Consider the following 14,309-nt stretch of genomic DNA (forward strand, 5'->3'; position numbering starts at 1 on the left):
AGAGAGAAAGATCACAAGTAGGCCAAGAGGCAGGCAGAGAGAGGGAAGCAGGCTTCCTGCTGAGCAGCCCGATGCGGGGCTCCGGCCGTGAGCTGAAGGCAGAAGCTTAACCCACTGAGCCACCCAGGTGCCCCTCTAAGGCATTTTGATTACTTGGTGTCCCAAGACTTATCATAAGCTTTGAGTTTTTGTTGTTGTTGTTGTTGGTGGTGGTGGTTGGTTGTTTAGATGGTTTTAGGAAAGGTGTGCCTCTATTTTGTTTTTGTTTTAAGGTCTGTGTGAAATACAGAGAACAGAAAAACTCATAACCATTGTTAGAGTTGATTAACAAAAATTCCCATTGATTTTAATTCCAATCTAATGTTTCCCTATCCCCCAGAAAAAATGCTTCACATAATAATAATAATAATAACAACAACAACAACAACAACAACCAGGTACTCTACTACCACTTTGTATATATTTCTCATGTTTTCCTTGATGAGGTAGGAGTGTCATGCTATTTGGCACACACTGTTTTGTTCACTGCTGTATCTCCAGTACTTTGTGTGTACCTAGCTGATACTGTTTGATAAATATTTGTTTCATGATCAAATGAATGATTAAACTAAGTTGTGGAGAGTTCAAATGTCCCAAGAGTTGCCCACCACATAAGTCCAGGAGTAGGGATTCAAGCTCAAATTGATCTGACTTCTGAGCCTGAGGCAAAATTGTCTAGAATTAGCGTGAACAAGTAACAGGATGCCACAGTATGCTTTTGGTAACCATTCCAGAATTCTGCCTACCAAACTCTGAGGAAGTGTCTGCTTTTTTCCCAATTAAAATACCTTGTACTACTGTTGAGACACTATTTCTTTTGTTTAGAGTGAAAATGCAGACATCTCATCTTCTAGTATTCTCTACCTCATGGTATTTCTAAAGTGACTGAACAATTTTACTTAAACTCAAGTATTACAAATTGTCATTGCACTACAGGAATTTGCTTCCTAAAGTAATTTTATAGTGAATAATGCCCTGCACCATAGGATCACATGGAGAGTGTTTTAAAAATCCTGATGCCTAAATCATATCCCAGACCAATTAACTTAGAAGTCCCAGGGATGGGACCAAGGCATCAGCGTATTTTTAAAGTTTCCCTGGTGATTATAATATGAGTTTAAATTGGAGAACTATTGTCTTAGAAGAGGAAACAATTCACTGCTAATGTCTCTTTTCAAATGAATGTTATCTTTTTCTCAGCCACCTCTTTCCTCTAATAATTCCTAGTTTCCTTAACCTCTTCCCCTGAGTTGTAATTTTTTACTTTCATTATTTTACTAGCTCTTTTGTAGCTTTTTGCCAAATTCTTATATGTAGAAATGAATTAAGCATAGAGCTATAAGGGTCAAATATGTTCGATTACTACTAAGAACTTCCTTCTGATAGTTATAATTCACTATATGTAATAGCACTTATGAAATGACTATGCTCTAAATTAAGTTATCCAAAAGGACTGAATGATACAGATTTCCATGCAACCACCATTTAAGGTGGATCCTTTTCCTACTCTGAGATCATGACAGTAACACTTCCCTCAGAATGGCAGAGCTTACTAATCACTTGGATTTCAAATGTGTATATTCAGTGTTAGAGTAAACAGTGGCTTTTGGTTCTGAAGGTCTATTTGCATATTTACACTTATTTATAAATTCCATGCCAGACTAGAACATATTGAAAAGGAGTGATCTTTTTTTTTTTTTGAAAAGGAGTGATCTTATTTTGTTTCTAGTCTTACCTTAGATTTTTCACACTCTATTCCTTTTCACTAATAATTTTTAAATGTCCCCCAAAATTCATCATAAGGGAAAATAAGCACATCGTCATTTTATGGTGTAGAATGTACAATTGCAAGTCTGCATGAAAAGTTTCATCTTTCCCTAAACCCTAAAAGAAGACTTTAGATTTCCACTGTTTAGTCATTGCAGGCTACACTATTTAGACACACACACACACACACACACCCCACCCTAAAAATTGTTGGGGACTGCCTGTGGCCAAGGAAGTTCCCACCATTGCAAGATGGTGCCTGGCCAGGTGCCAAAACAGACCTCCACGTAAACAAGTCAATATCAGCGGCAGCTCATGTGGGGGAGGAAAAGCAGACCCTGGATAGACTAACTAGGGGAAGCCTAGCAGCAGGTCTGTGATTGGATGTCTTGAGAATATCTGTCTTCTGATAGGGTGCCTTACTGCATATAAGCAAGTGTGGTATGAGAATAAAGAAGGAAAGCAACATTAACAAGAGACCAGGCTACTTGTCGTTCTTGCGGGTCGAGAGCGACAAATGGTGCCGAAACCCGGGAGATATTAAGAAAAATAGAAAAACCTTGCAAGGGAGAAGTCCGCAGGTAAGCGGGGTAAAACCACGACAAAGGTGGTGGGAAACTTGTACAAGTCCGCAATAAGAAGTGGGGCGGCCATAGAGCTGGGATTTCACAAGTCCGCAATAAGAAGCGGGGCGGCCATAGAGCCGGGATTTTACAAGACTGCAATAAGAAGCGGGGCGGCCTTAGAGCCAGGATTTAGTGGCGAGTATACGCTGAACAACCATTAGGTTGGGATTCTAATTATGGGATCTGAACTGTCAAAGTCGAGGTTGGAGGGTGCCCTAAAGGACCTTCTAAAGGCCAATGGCACGCCGTTAAAAATGAGAACTGCTAGGATATTCTTGAATACAGTTGAGACCGTGGCGCCTTGGTTTCTGGACAAGGGCTTGCTAAATATCCCCCAATGGGACCATTTAGGCGAGGATTTTAAGAAGAGGGATAAGAACAAACCATTGCCGCCAGGAACGTTAGTTATATGGACTCTAGTCAGAGGGTGCCTGGGAGGACGTAAGCCGAGATGTAACTCAGCTATTCAGGAGGGCGCTGAGGCACTCGAGGAAGTGAAAGAAGAACGCTCATTTCGTGCTTCGGAAAGGAGCAGTTCTAGCGAAGGGGAAGAAGAAATGTCGGGGGAGGAGCTAGAGCGGAAGTTCAAAGTAAGACTAGGCCCTCCCTGTTCAGCAGTGACCCCTAATGCTCCACCTCCCTACAATCCCCTGGCGGAGGAGATGACATGTAAATGTCATCCCTCTGCCAATGAGGATTGGAAGACCGCATGGAGGGGGGCCAATAGCAGTTCAATGTTCCCAGTTCTAGAGGACCAAAATCATCAACGATATCACCAGCCCTTGGACTTTAAATTAGTTAAACAATTAAAGGAAGTGGTCATGCAGTATGGCCCTCAGGCAGTATTTACTATTTCTCTAGTGGAGTCCATAGCAGGCATGAATTTAATCCCCAAAGACTGGGGGAATTTAGCAAGGGCAGCCCTCTCAAAATACTGGATAAAATAGTCTCTTAATTTTGAAAAACTTACAATATAGGAAGGAATTATCAGCTCGAAGCATACAAGAAAACAAGAACCCAGAAAACCATGTAAGCAGGATACTCAAAGCCTGCTTTGACCAGAAGTCCTTTACCCATCCAGGACAAAATGAACTATAAAATGGAATTGGAGACTGCCCACCTTAAAGGGAGCACCCCAAAGGATTATACCTTCATGGTAAGGAAGAATTCCAAATAGCTACATCTTGCGATAAGGAGAACCAAGTCTACTACTCCCGCTACCATAAATCTCAGGACTTCCAAAAATTTACACGGTGCTAGGCAGATTAGGGCAAATGTATGTTAAGAAAACTATCTTGAGTTGAGATATTATAATCATGGCTGGTGTATCTGTATTTGCAGTCTACATTTTTTTACCCTCAAAGTGTTGCAAGAAGCCATAAGCAATAAATTGGAAATAGTATTGAACTAAGAGTGCTCCTAAATACCTGAAAGGAACAAATGTAAATCACTTCTAGAGGAAAGCACATATATCCTAAGCTTCAGGGAACTTCCATAAATAATGTTTTCAAGGACAATGTGCAGTGTACAATTAAAAATAACTAAGCATAAAAGTAAATAAGCTTCCAGACCCATAACCAATAAGGAGATTGAAACAGTCATTAAAAATCTCCAAACAAACAAAAGCCCAGGGCCAGATGGCTTCCCGGGGGAATTCTACCAAACATTTAAAGAAGAACTAATTCCTATTCTCCTGAAACTGTTCCAAAAAATAGAAATGGAAGGAAAACTCCCAAACTCATTTTATGAGGCCAGCATCACCTTGATCCCAAAACCAGACAAGGATCCCATCAAAAAAGAGAGCTATAGACCAATATCCTTGATGAACACAGATGCAAAAATTCTCACCAAAATACTAGCCAATAGGATTCAACAGTACATTAAAAGGATTATTCACCACGACCAAGTGGGATTTATCCCAGGGCTGCAAGGTTGGTTCAACATCCGCAAATCAGTCAATGTGATACAACACATCAATAAAAGAAAGAACAAGAACCATATGATACTCTCAATAGATGCTGAAAAAGCATTTGACAAAGTACAGCATCCCTTCCTGATCAAAACTCTTCAAAGTGTAGGGATAGAGGGCACATACCTCAATATCATCAAAGCCATCTATGAAAAACCCACCGCGAATATCATTCTCAATGGAGAAAAACTGAAAGCTTTTCCACTAAGATCAGGAACACGACAGGGATGTCCATTATCACCACTGCTATTCAACATAGTACTAGAAGTCCTAGCCTCAGCAATCAGACAACAAAAGGAAATGAAAGGCATCCAAATCGGCAAAGAAGAAGTCAAATTATCACTCTTCGCAGATGATATGATACTATATGTGGAAAACCCAAAAGACTCCACTCCAAAACTGCTAGAACTTATACAGGAATTCAGTAAAGTGTCAGGATATAAAATCAATGCACAGAAATCAGTTGCATTTCTCTACACCAACAACAAGACAGAAGAAAAGAGAAATTAAGGAGTCAATCCCATTTACAATTACACCCCAAACCATAAGATACCTAGGAATAAACCTAACCAAAGAGGCTAAGAATCTATACTCAGAAAACTATAAAGTACTCATGAAAGAAATTGAGGAAGACACAAAGAAATGGAAAAATGTTCCATGCTCCTGGATTGGAAGAATAAATATTGTGAAAATGTCTATGCTACCTAAAGCAATCTACACATTTAATGCAATTCCTATCAAAGTACCATCCATCTTTTTCAAAGAAATGGAACAAATAATTTTAAAATTTATATGGAACCAGAAAAGACCTCGAATAGCCAAAGGGATATTGAAAAACAAAGCCAAAGATTGTGGCATCACAATTCCGGATATTAGCTTTATTACAAAGCTGTCATCATCAAGACAGCATGGTACTGGCACAAAAACAGACACATAGACCAATGGAACAGAATAGAGAGCCCAGAAATAGACCCTCAACTCTATGGTCAACTAATCTTCGACAAAGCAGGAAAGAATGTCCAATGGAAAAAAGACAGCCTCTTCAATAATTGGTGTTGGGAAAATTGGACAGCCACGTGCAGAAAAATGAAATTGGACCATTTCCTTACACCACACACAAAAATAGATTCAAAATGGATGAAGGACCTCAATGTGAGAAAGGAATCCATCAAAATCCTTGAGGAGAACACAGGCAGCAACCTCTTCGACCTCAGCCGCAGCAACATCTTCCTAGGAACATTGCCAAAGGCAAGAGAAGCAAAGGCAAAGATGAACTTTTGGGATTTCATCAAAATCAAAAGCTTTTGCACAGCAAAGGAAACAGTTAACAAAACCAAAAGACAACTGACAGAATGGGAGAAGATATTTGCAAACAACATATCAGATAAAGGACTAGTGTCCAAAATCTATAAAGAACTTAACAAACTCAACACCCAAAGAACAAATAATCCAATCAAGAAATGGGCAGAGGACATGAACAGACGTTTCTGCAAAGAAGACATCCAGATGGCCAACAGACACATGAAAAAGTGCTCCATATCACTCGGCATCAGGGAAACACAAATCAAAACCACAATGAGATATCACCTCACACCAGTCAGAATGGCTAAAATCAACAAGTCAGGAAATGACAGATGCTGGCGAGGATGCGGAGAAAGGGGAACCCTCTTACACTGTTGGTAGGAATGCAAGCTGGTGCAACCACTCTGGAAAACAACATGGAGGTTCCTCAAAATGTTGAAAATAGAACTGCCCTATGACCCAGCAATTGCACTACTGGGAATTTACCCTAAAGATACAAATGTAGTGATCCAAAGGGGCACGTGCACCCGAATGTTTATAGCAGCAATGTCCACAATAGCCAAACTATGGAAAGAACCTAGATGTCCATCAACAGATGAATGGATAAAGAAGATGTGGTATATATACACAATGGAATACTATGCAGCCATCAAAAGAAACGAAATCTTGCCATTTGCGACAACATGGATGGAACTAGAGCGTATCATGCTTAGCGAAATAAGTCAAGCGGAGAAAGACAACTATCATATGATCTCCCTGATATGAGGAAGTGGTGATGCAACATGGGGGCTTAAGTGGGTAGGAGAAGAATCCATGAAACAAGATGGGATAGGGAGGGAGACAAACCATAAGTGACTCTTAATCTCACGAAACAAACTGTGGGTTGCTAGGGGGAGGGGGGTTGGGAGAAGGGGGGTAGGGTTATGGACATTGGGGAGGGTATGTGCTTTTGGGTAAATTGGAAGGGGAGATGAACCATGAGAGACTATGGACTCTGAAAAACAATCTGAGGGGTTTGAATTGGCGGGGGGGTGGGAGGTTGGGGTACCAGGTGGTGGGTATTATAGAGGGCACAGCTTGCATGGAGCACTGGGTGTGGTGAAAAAATAATGAATACTGTTTTTCTGAAAATAAATAAATTGGAAAAAAATAAAAATAAAAAAAAAATAAATAAAAATTAAAAAAATTAAAAAAAAAAAGTAAATAAGCTTCCATAAGCAATAATCAGCAGGAATAACAGGCAGAAGAAGACTACAGATACTGCCATTATCAGATAGCTTATAAAAAATGGATGGTCACTATGCATAAAAGAAGCAAAAGAGAAATCTGAAGTTATATGCATGAAATAGGAAAATATAAGAAGTAATGTAGAAGATTTAACAAAGAACCAAGAGAACTTTAAGAACTAGAAACAAACTGAAGTGAAAAACTCAATGGCTAAGTACAGTAGCAGATTACACAAAACAGAAAAGATAATTATTAGTGAATTAAAAAGTAGATTAAAATAAATCATCCATAATTTAGAATGAAGATATGCAAAACAATGGGGAAAAAACAGTTGTTTAGTAGACAAGAAAGAAAGAAAGTCTTACATGCATCTTATCATAGTTCCTGAAAGAAGGAAATGGAGTAGAAGTAGTATTTGAAGGAGTAACAGAGGGGCTGAAGAAAGATGTTGACTGGAATCCATAAAATAGGTCATCCTATTTACTTGATCATGAAAATCCTCCTCTCCTAAGCTCATGCTTTGGTGAATATTCATATAGGACATAAATGCTTGCATGTTTTTCACCCACTCAGAGAGGTCTATCCACATACCTCTTCCCTAGATCTCTTCAACATCAGTATTCCAATCATAGTTCTTCCAACTTCCTGACTATCTAAACTACTAACTGCGGCCCATGAATTAGCATACAGTCATACTTCTGGCCATTTCACCTTTCAGGCAAAATGAACAAGCAGATACATTGCCTGAAGTTTTGCTCACCAGGAGGTTTTCACTTCACCACTCTCCTTCACAGACATCTCAAAAAAGGGCTATGGTACTACAGCTATCCACTTCTGGGTGGTGACTTACACAATCTGTAAAATAGGCCCAAGTTTTCTTTTCCTCAGTCAACTGATTGTAAAGAGTTCCCCATGAGATCACAGATCATAGATTCGGTGAGTCAAAGTGATGTAGTAGGAATAGGGACCAGAGGCATTTGGGCCACTTCCTTATGCAACTTATTTGTGGCTTTAGATCCTGCTCAAGGCCAATCTCATATGTACCATTTCTATGTGACTGTAGGAGGGCAGCCTATAACAAACTTATCTCTCATCCTATCCTCACCAAGAAGGGATATCTTGATGACATGCCCCACACTGCTGGGTAGAAATTTCACTGAGGTAGGTCTCTGAATTTCCCTAGTTCCTACCCACAAATATCTTATCAATATGTCAGAGTAGTTACTACCTTTCCTCACTTGATCCAATAAGCATAATGTCATCAATGTAATGAACCAGTATAATATTTTATAGAAAGGAAAGGTGATCAAGTTCCCTGCAGATTAAATTATGACACAGGGCTAGAGAGCTGATATAACAAGATACAATCATGAAGGTGTACTGCTGACCTTGCCAACTGAAAGCAAACTGTGTCTGGTCATCTTTACTAAAAGGAGTAGAGAAAAACGATCTGAGAAGTCAATAGCAGCATGATAGCTACCAGATGTGTTAATTTGCTCTAGCAATATAATCTGAAAGAGCAGCTGCAATTGGAGCCACCACCTGGTTACATTATAACAACCCACGGTTATTCTCTAAAATCCATCTGTGGTGTGCAAGGCCAACTAAATAAACTAGGATGATGTGGTAGGATTCACCAGCCCTGGATCCTTCAAGTCCTAATTATCTGCAATCTTTAAAGGAATAGTGCTTCGGGGTTACTATTTTACCATGTAGAAGTAGGTCTAGTGGCGTACACTTAGCCTTTCCTACCATAATAGTACTCACTTCAGGGAACCAATGTGAGGATTCTGCCAGTTGCTGAGTATAGACATTCTGATACTGGGGAAATAATTACTCAGGCAGGATGGATTTGGAATACACTTGACCCATGGTGGAACAACCCTGAGCAAAATCTCTACTGATTACCTAACATTTCTAAGTCCCTACTCTGACTGGTAGACACAATTTTGGGGCATCCTGAAATTAGTACCACTTTAAATACAGGGTCCAGAAATCCCTAAGAAATCTAATTATTTCCTTTTCCCCATTTCACCCTAGTAAATGGCCATGAATCCAAGACTAATAGTATAAATGCTCTCAAGGATTCTTCCTTGAGAACACCCAGCTACCCCGTTACTTTGAGAGGTTCTGAGCCTATAAATTGGCTCAAATATGGGAACTGATTGAGAGAACATGACTCTTTGTTTCAATGATTCAAGTCAGAGGAATGTTCAACTGATCTAGAACTTTTCTGCTCAGACCAAGTAAAAATTTAGTAGACTACTTATTTCACCTGGAGGAACACCATGACCAATTAGCTAATGTCACAGATTTGTCAATCAGACTAATTATTGCTTTTACTCTGCTGTCCATTATGGTAACCAAGCCTAACTTGCCTTTGGTCATTAAGTGCCACCACTTGGGTCCTGCCACTCCAGGATCCAATTATACCCATTGCATTTAGGAATCCCGTACAATGTCAACAGTTTCTACTGTAATTCCTGATCTACAGAGAAGACTGACCACAGAGTTCTTCAAGGGTGTAGGATCTTCTCAAATTTTTCATTCTAGAAAGCTGTGACTTGCTGAGGTGGATGAGCAAGTCTTATGTGATTAATCTACTCTAACATTCTAATTCTCTAAGCCTTTAGATACCATACTGTACAGTTTACTAATGCACTTCTGTCGTTTCAACTTATTTAGCACAGGCCATTTTTTGGGCCACGCTTCAACTAACCAAACAAACTTCCAGAGCCCTTTCTAACTCCTCAAATTACAACACTGACTCCAGAATGTATGTTTAGTGGACCCATTTCAGTAAATTCCACCTGATCTGACTCGACACTCCTTCCTCCAATTTCCAAACCCTTACATCCATTCTTACACATATTTCCCAGATTTCTACATATACAAACTGACAAAATCAATTAGTTCTTTGAAGTATGATAAATCTCCTTCTGTGTCAGATTGTGTGCCTCACCTTTTGGGACCTGCTGGGACTTGAGTCTACTGATGCGGCTAGAAGCAAGACAGGTGGTTGAAGAGTAGAGGTGCTGAAAACAATCAATGGTGTCTTGTGAGGCAACTACTTTAGGGAAGGTCATTATAAGTTCCTCAGGTGAAGCACAGTTAACCTCCTCAAATGGAGACAGACCAACTGCTTCTATTGGCAAAGAAGATGCATCAGAATTTGGACATTCAATGTCATGTCCCCAACTTCATCAGGATCTGCCCATATGTTTTCATTTCAATTCTCAGGATTCCATTCCTTCACAATCAATATACTTACTTTAATAGCAAACATCTTGTGAGCTTGGGTATTCAATTTATGTTGTAATTCAGTGACTCACAGGAGGAGACTGGGATTAGTCTTCAGAAATTCCATCTCTGCAGCTATCGGAGATAAAACAGACATAGAAATGGTGAGAATTCTCCAGGCAAACAAAAACAATGGATTATATAGAAAGTATTATAAAATAACCGAACGGGTGTGTGTGTGTGTGTGTGTGTATGTATATGTATGTACACACACTGTGTGTGTGTGTGTGTGTATACATAGATAACACACACACACAGACACTTATTTTAGAAATTGGCTCATGTGATTGTGGGTCTGGCAAATCTGAAATCTGGATGTCAATCAGAAGGCCTGAAACTCAGGTAAGAGTTGGCACTACAGTATTGAAACTGAAACTCATAGGAGATACTGGAGACTGGAAACTCAGGCAGAATTTCTATGTGACAGTCAGAATTTCTTTTTCTCTGGGAAACCTCAGTTTTTGCTCATAAGGTCTTCAACTGATTAAATGAGGTCAATACACATTACTGAAGGAGTATCCTTTACCTGACTATAGTATCTGACTATAAATGTTTAATCATACCTACACAATACCTTCACAGCAATATCTAGACAGGTGTTTGACCAAACACCTAGGCACCAGAGCCTAGTCAAGCTGCCATATAAAATTGAGACTTAATAATACCATTTAAAAATATGAATTTGTAATATATTAGAGATTGCAACACAAATAAAATATACATAGAATAATATGGGTAGTGGGGTGCCTGTATGGCTTAGTTGGCAGAGTCTCTGACCCTTGATTTCAGCTCAGGTCATGATCTCAGGGTCCTGGAATTGAGCTCCATGTCCAGCTCCCTGCTCAGCAGGGAATCTGCTTCTCCCTCTCCCTCTACCCCTCTTGCCCATTCATGCTCGCTTGCTTGCTCTCTCTCTTCCTCAGATTTTAAAAAAAGTCTTTAAAAAACTATGAAAAGCTGATCAATCTCATTTATATTGATGTAAATGCAAATTAAAATCACTATTAAAAATACTATTATAGGGTGCCTGGATGGCTCAGTCTTTAAGCATCTGACTTCAGTTCAGGTCATGATCCCAGGATCCCCACATTGGGCTCCCTGCTTGGAAGGAAGCCTGCTTTCCCTCCCCTACTCCCTCTGCTGTGTTCCTGCTCTCAATGTCTCTCTCTCTGTCCAAAACACACACACACACACACACACACACACACACACACACAACTATTACAGACCTACAAAGCTAGCACAAAGAGTATGAAAACAGATATGAGAGTGAGGGAGAGGCATCACAGCAGAGCGCTTTAATCTCTTGAGCTGAACTCTGTACCACATTCAAATGTGGAGCCAGTTGTTCCTCCTCTCTGTGCCTTTATTTCATTATTTGGAAAGTACAAGTAGCAATACTACATAATCTTAATGCTATTATAAAATTTAAGTCAATGCTCTTAAAATATGGCCTGGCACACAGTAAATATTATTGGGTTTATTCTTTAATAAAATAAATGTGGTAAAAGAGAAACCTTACTACTCTGCTGGTAGGCGTGAAGATTGAAACCACCACTTTGGAAAACCATTGACATGATATATTATCATTAAAGATGCATAGACTCTGTAATACATCAAATCTGCTTCTAGATATATAACCAAAGTACATACAGTAGAACCCATTTATAAGAGTGTTTATAGCAATACCGCTTAATATTACAGGAATGGAAACAATCATCTACAAAAGAATAGGAAAATAAATTGGAGGAGACATATAATAAAATACTATACAGAATGAAAAGGAACAAACTACAGCAGTAAACTTCAGGTATACCCAAGAATATAGATAATATCACAAACATGTTGAGTGAAAGCAGCAGACACAAAAGATTGCAAATTATGACTCTATTTCATAAAATTCAAAAACAGGAAAGATTCAAATATATTAGTTAAATTTAGAGTGTAGTAACAAGATTATTGTCATGTAAGCAAGGATAGCAGCTATCTATAGAAGGAGCGAGATTTTCTGGAGAGGGTTCTGAGGGAGTATAATAAGCATACCCAATCTGCAGAAAGTTATTTCACTTCTGTAAGACTGAATAATATTGCTACAAACATTCTTGTCATGTTACCTGGTTTATGTACTCTTGGTGATGTATCTAGGAGTAGAATTCCTGGGTCATGGGTATCAATATTTTTCTGTCTCTAGACCTCAGTGGAGGACACACAGTTACTTTTTAATATATATGATTCATGTACATTTTCTGTATTTATATTTCATAATAAAAATCAGTGAATGGATTGTGAGTAAATGGGGGAACCAAGCATGAAACCACTTAAGAAATTGGGTTGGGGAGAAGACAGCATGGTAGTGAGTAGATGGAGAAAAGAAGTAGAGAGAGATTGGCTAATATGCTTTTTCCTTTTTTCCCTCAACTTTATGGAGATATAATGACCAAAAATATGGTGTAAGTTTAAGGTGTGCCATGTGATGATTTGATATATGTATACACTGTGCAATGATTACCAACTTCTCCCCCATTTCTTCCACCCCTTGTCTCTGACAACCACCAATCTACTCTCTGTTTCTATGAATTTGGCTTTTTCATACTCTATATATAAGTGAGATCTACAGTGTTTGACTTTCTCTGCCTTACTTATTTCACTTAGTAAAATGCCTCCAAGTTTCATTCATGTTGTCACAAATGGCAGGATTTCCTTCTTTTTTATGGGTAAATTATATCCCATTATTTATATACACACATTTTCTTTAAAGATTTTTTTTTCATCTTGTGTGTTCAGTATTTTTTTTTGGCAATAATCTTTTTAATATGACATCAAAACAAAAAAATGGGACTACATATATGATCATTATTTGCATACATGAAAACAAGATTCATATTTTTTCCAGTAAAAAAAGGAATCCCCTTATCAACATGCACATTATGGTACCATGTCCACTCTTCAATTTATTTATTTGGCAGAGAGAGCAAGCAAGCACAAGCAGAGAGAGGGACACTGGAATGGGGAAAAACAGACTCCCCACTGAGCAAGGAGCCCATGTGGGACTTGATCCAAGGGCCCTGGGATCATGACCCAAGTTGAAGGCAGATACTTAACTGACTGAGCTACCCAGGTGCCCCACACATTTTCTTTATCCATGCATCTGTTGACAGTTAGGTTGTTTCCATGTCATGACTGTTGTGAATAATTCTGCAATGAACACAGGGGCTCAGATATCTTTTCAAGATAGTGATTCTACTTCCTTGGATGTATACCAGAAGTGGGATTACTGGATTATATGGTAATTTTTTTTAAATTTTTTGAGGAAACGCCATAATGTTACTCTAAGATCAGGAACAAGACAAGGGTGTTTACTCTTGCACCCCTATTCAACATAGTACTAGACATCCTAATCAAAGCAATTAGGCAAAAATAAAACTGTCTTTGTTTGCAGATGACATGATCTTATATAGAGAAAGTCCTAAAGAATTCACCAAAGATCATTAGAACTAATAAAGTAATTTAATAAAGTTGCAGGATACAAAATCAACATACAAAAATTAGTTGTGTTTCCATACACTAACAATGAACTATCTAAAATAAGAAAAGAAAAGAATCCCATTTACAACATCATCAGAAACAATAAAATACTTAGGAATAAACTTAATCAAGGAGGTGAAAGATCTGTAGTCCGAAAACTGAGACACTGATGAAAGAATATGAAGACACGAATAAATGGAAAGATAATCCATGTTCATGAACTGAAAGAATTAACATTGTTAAAATGTCTATCCTACCTAAATCCATCTACAGATTCAATGTAATCCTATCAAAATTTCATGATATTTTCACAGGAATAGAAAAACGATTCCTAAAATTATTGTGGAACCACAAAAGACCCCAAATAGTCAAAGCAATCCTGAGAAAAGACAAAGCTGGAGTCACCATACTTCCTGACTTCAAACTATATTACAGAACTACTGTAATTAAAACATCATGGTATTGGCATAAAAACTGATACAAAGACTAATGGAACATTATCAAGAACCCAGAAATAAGCCCACAATATTCAATCAACAAATACTTGACAAGGG

The sequence above is a fragment of the Neovison vison genome, chromosome 11, assembly GCF_020171115.1.
Source record: "Neovison vison isolate M4711 chromosome 11, ASM_NN_V1, whole genome shotgun sequence".
In the NCBI taxonomy this organism is placed as follows: domain Eukaryota; kingdom Metazoa; phylum Chordata; class Mammalia; order Carnivora; family Mustelidae; genus Neogale; species Neogale vison.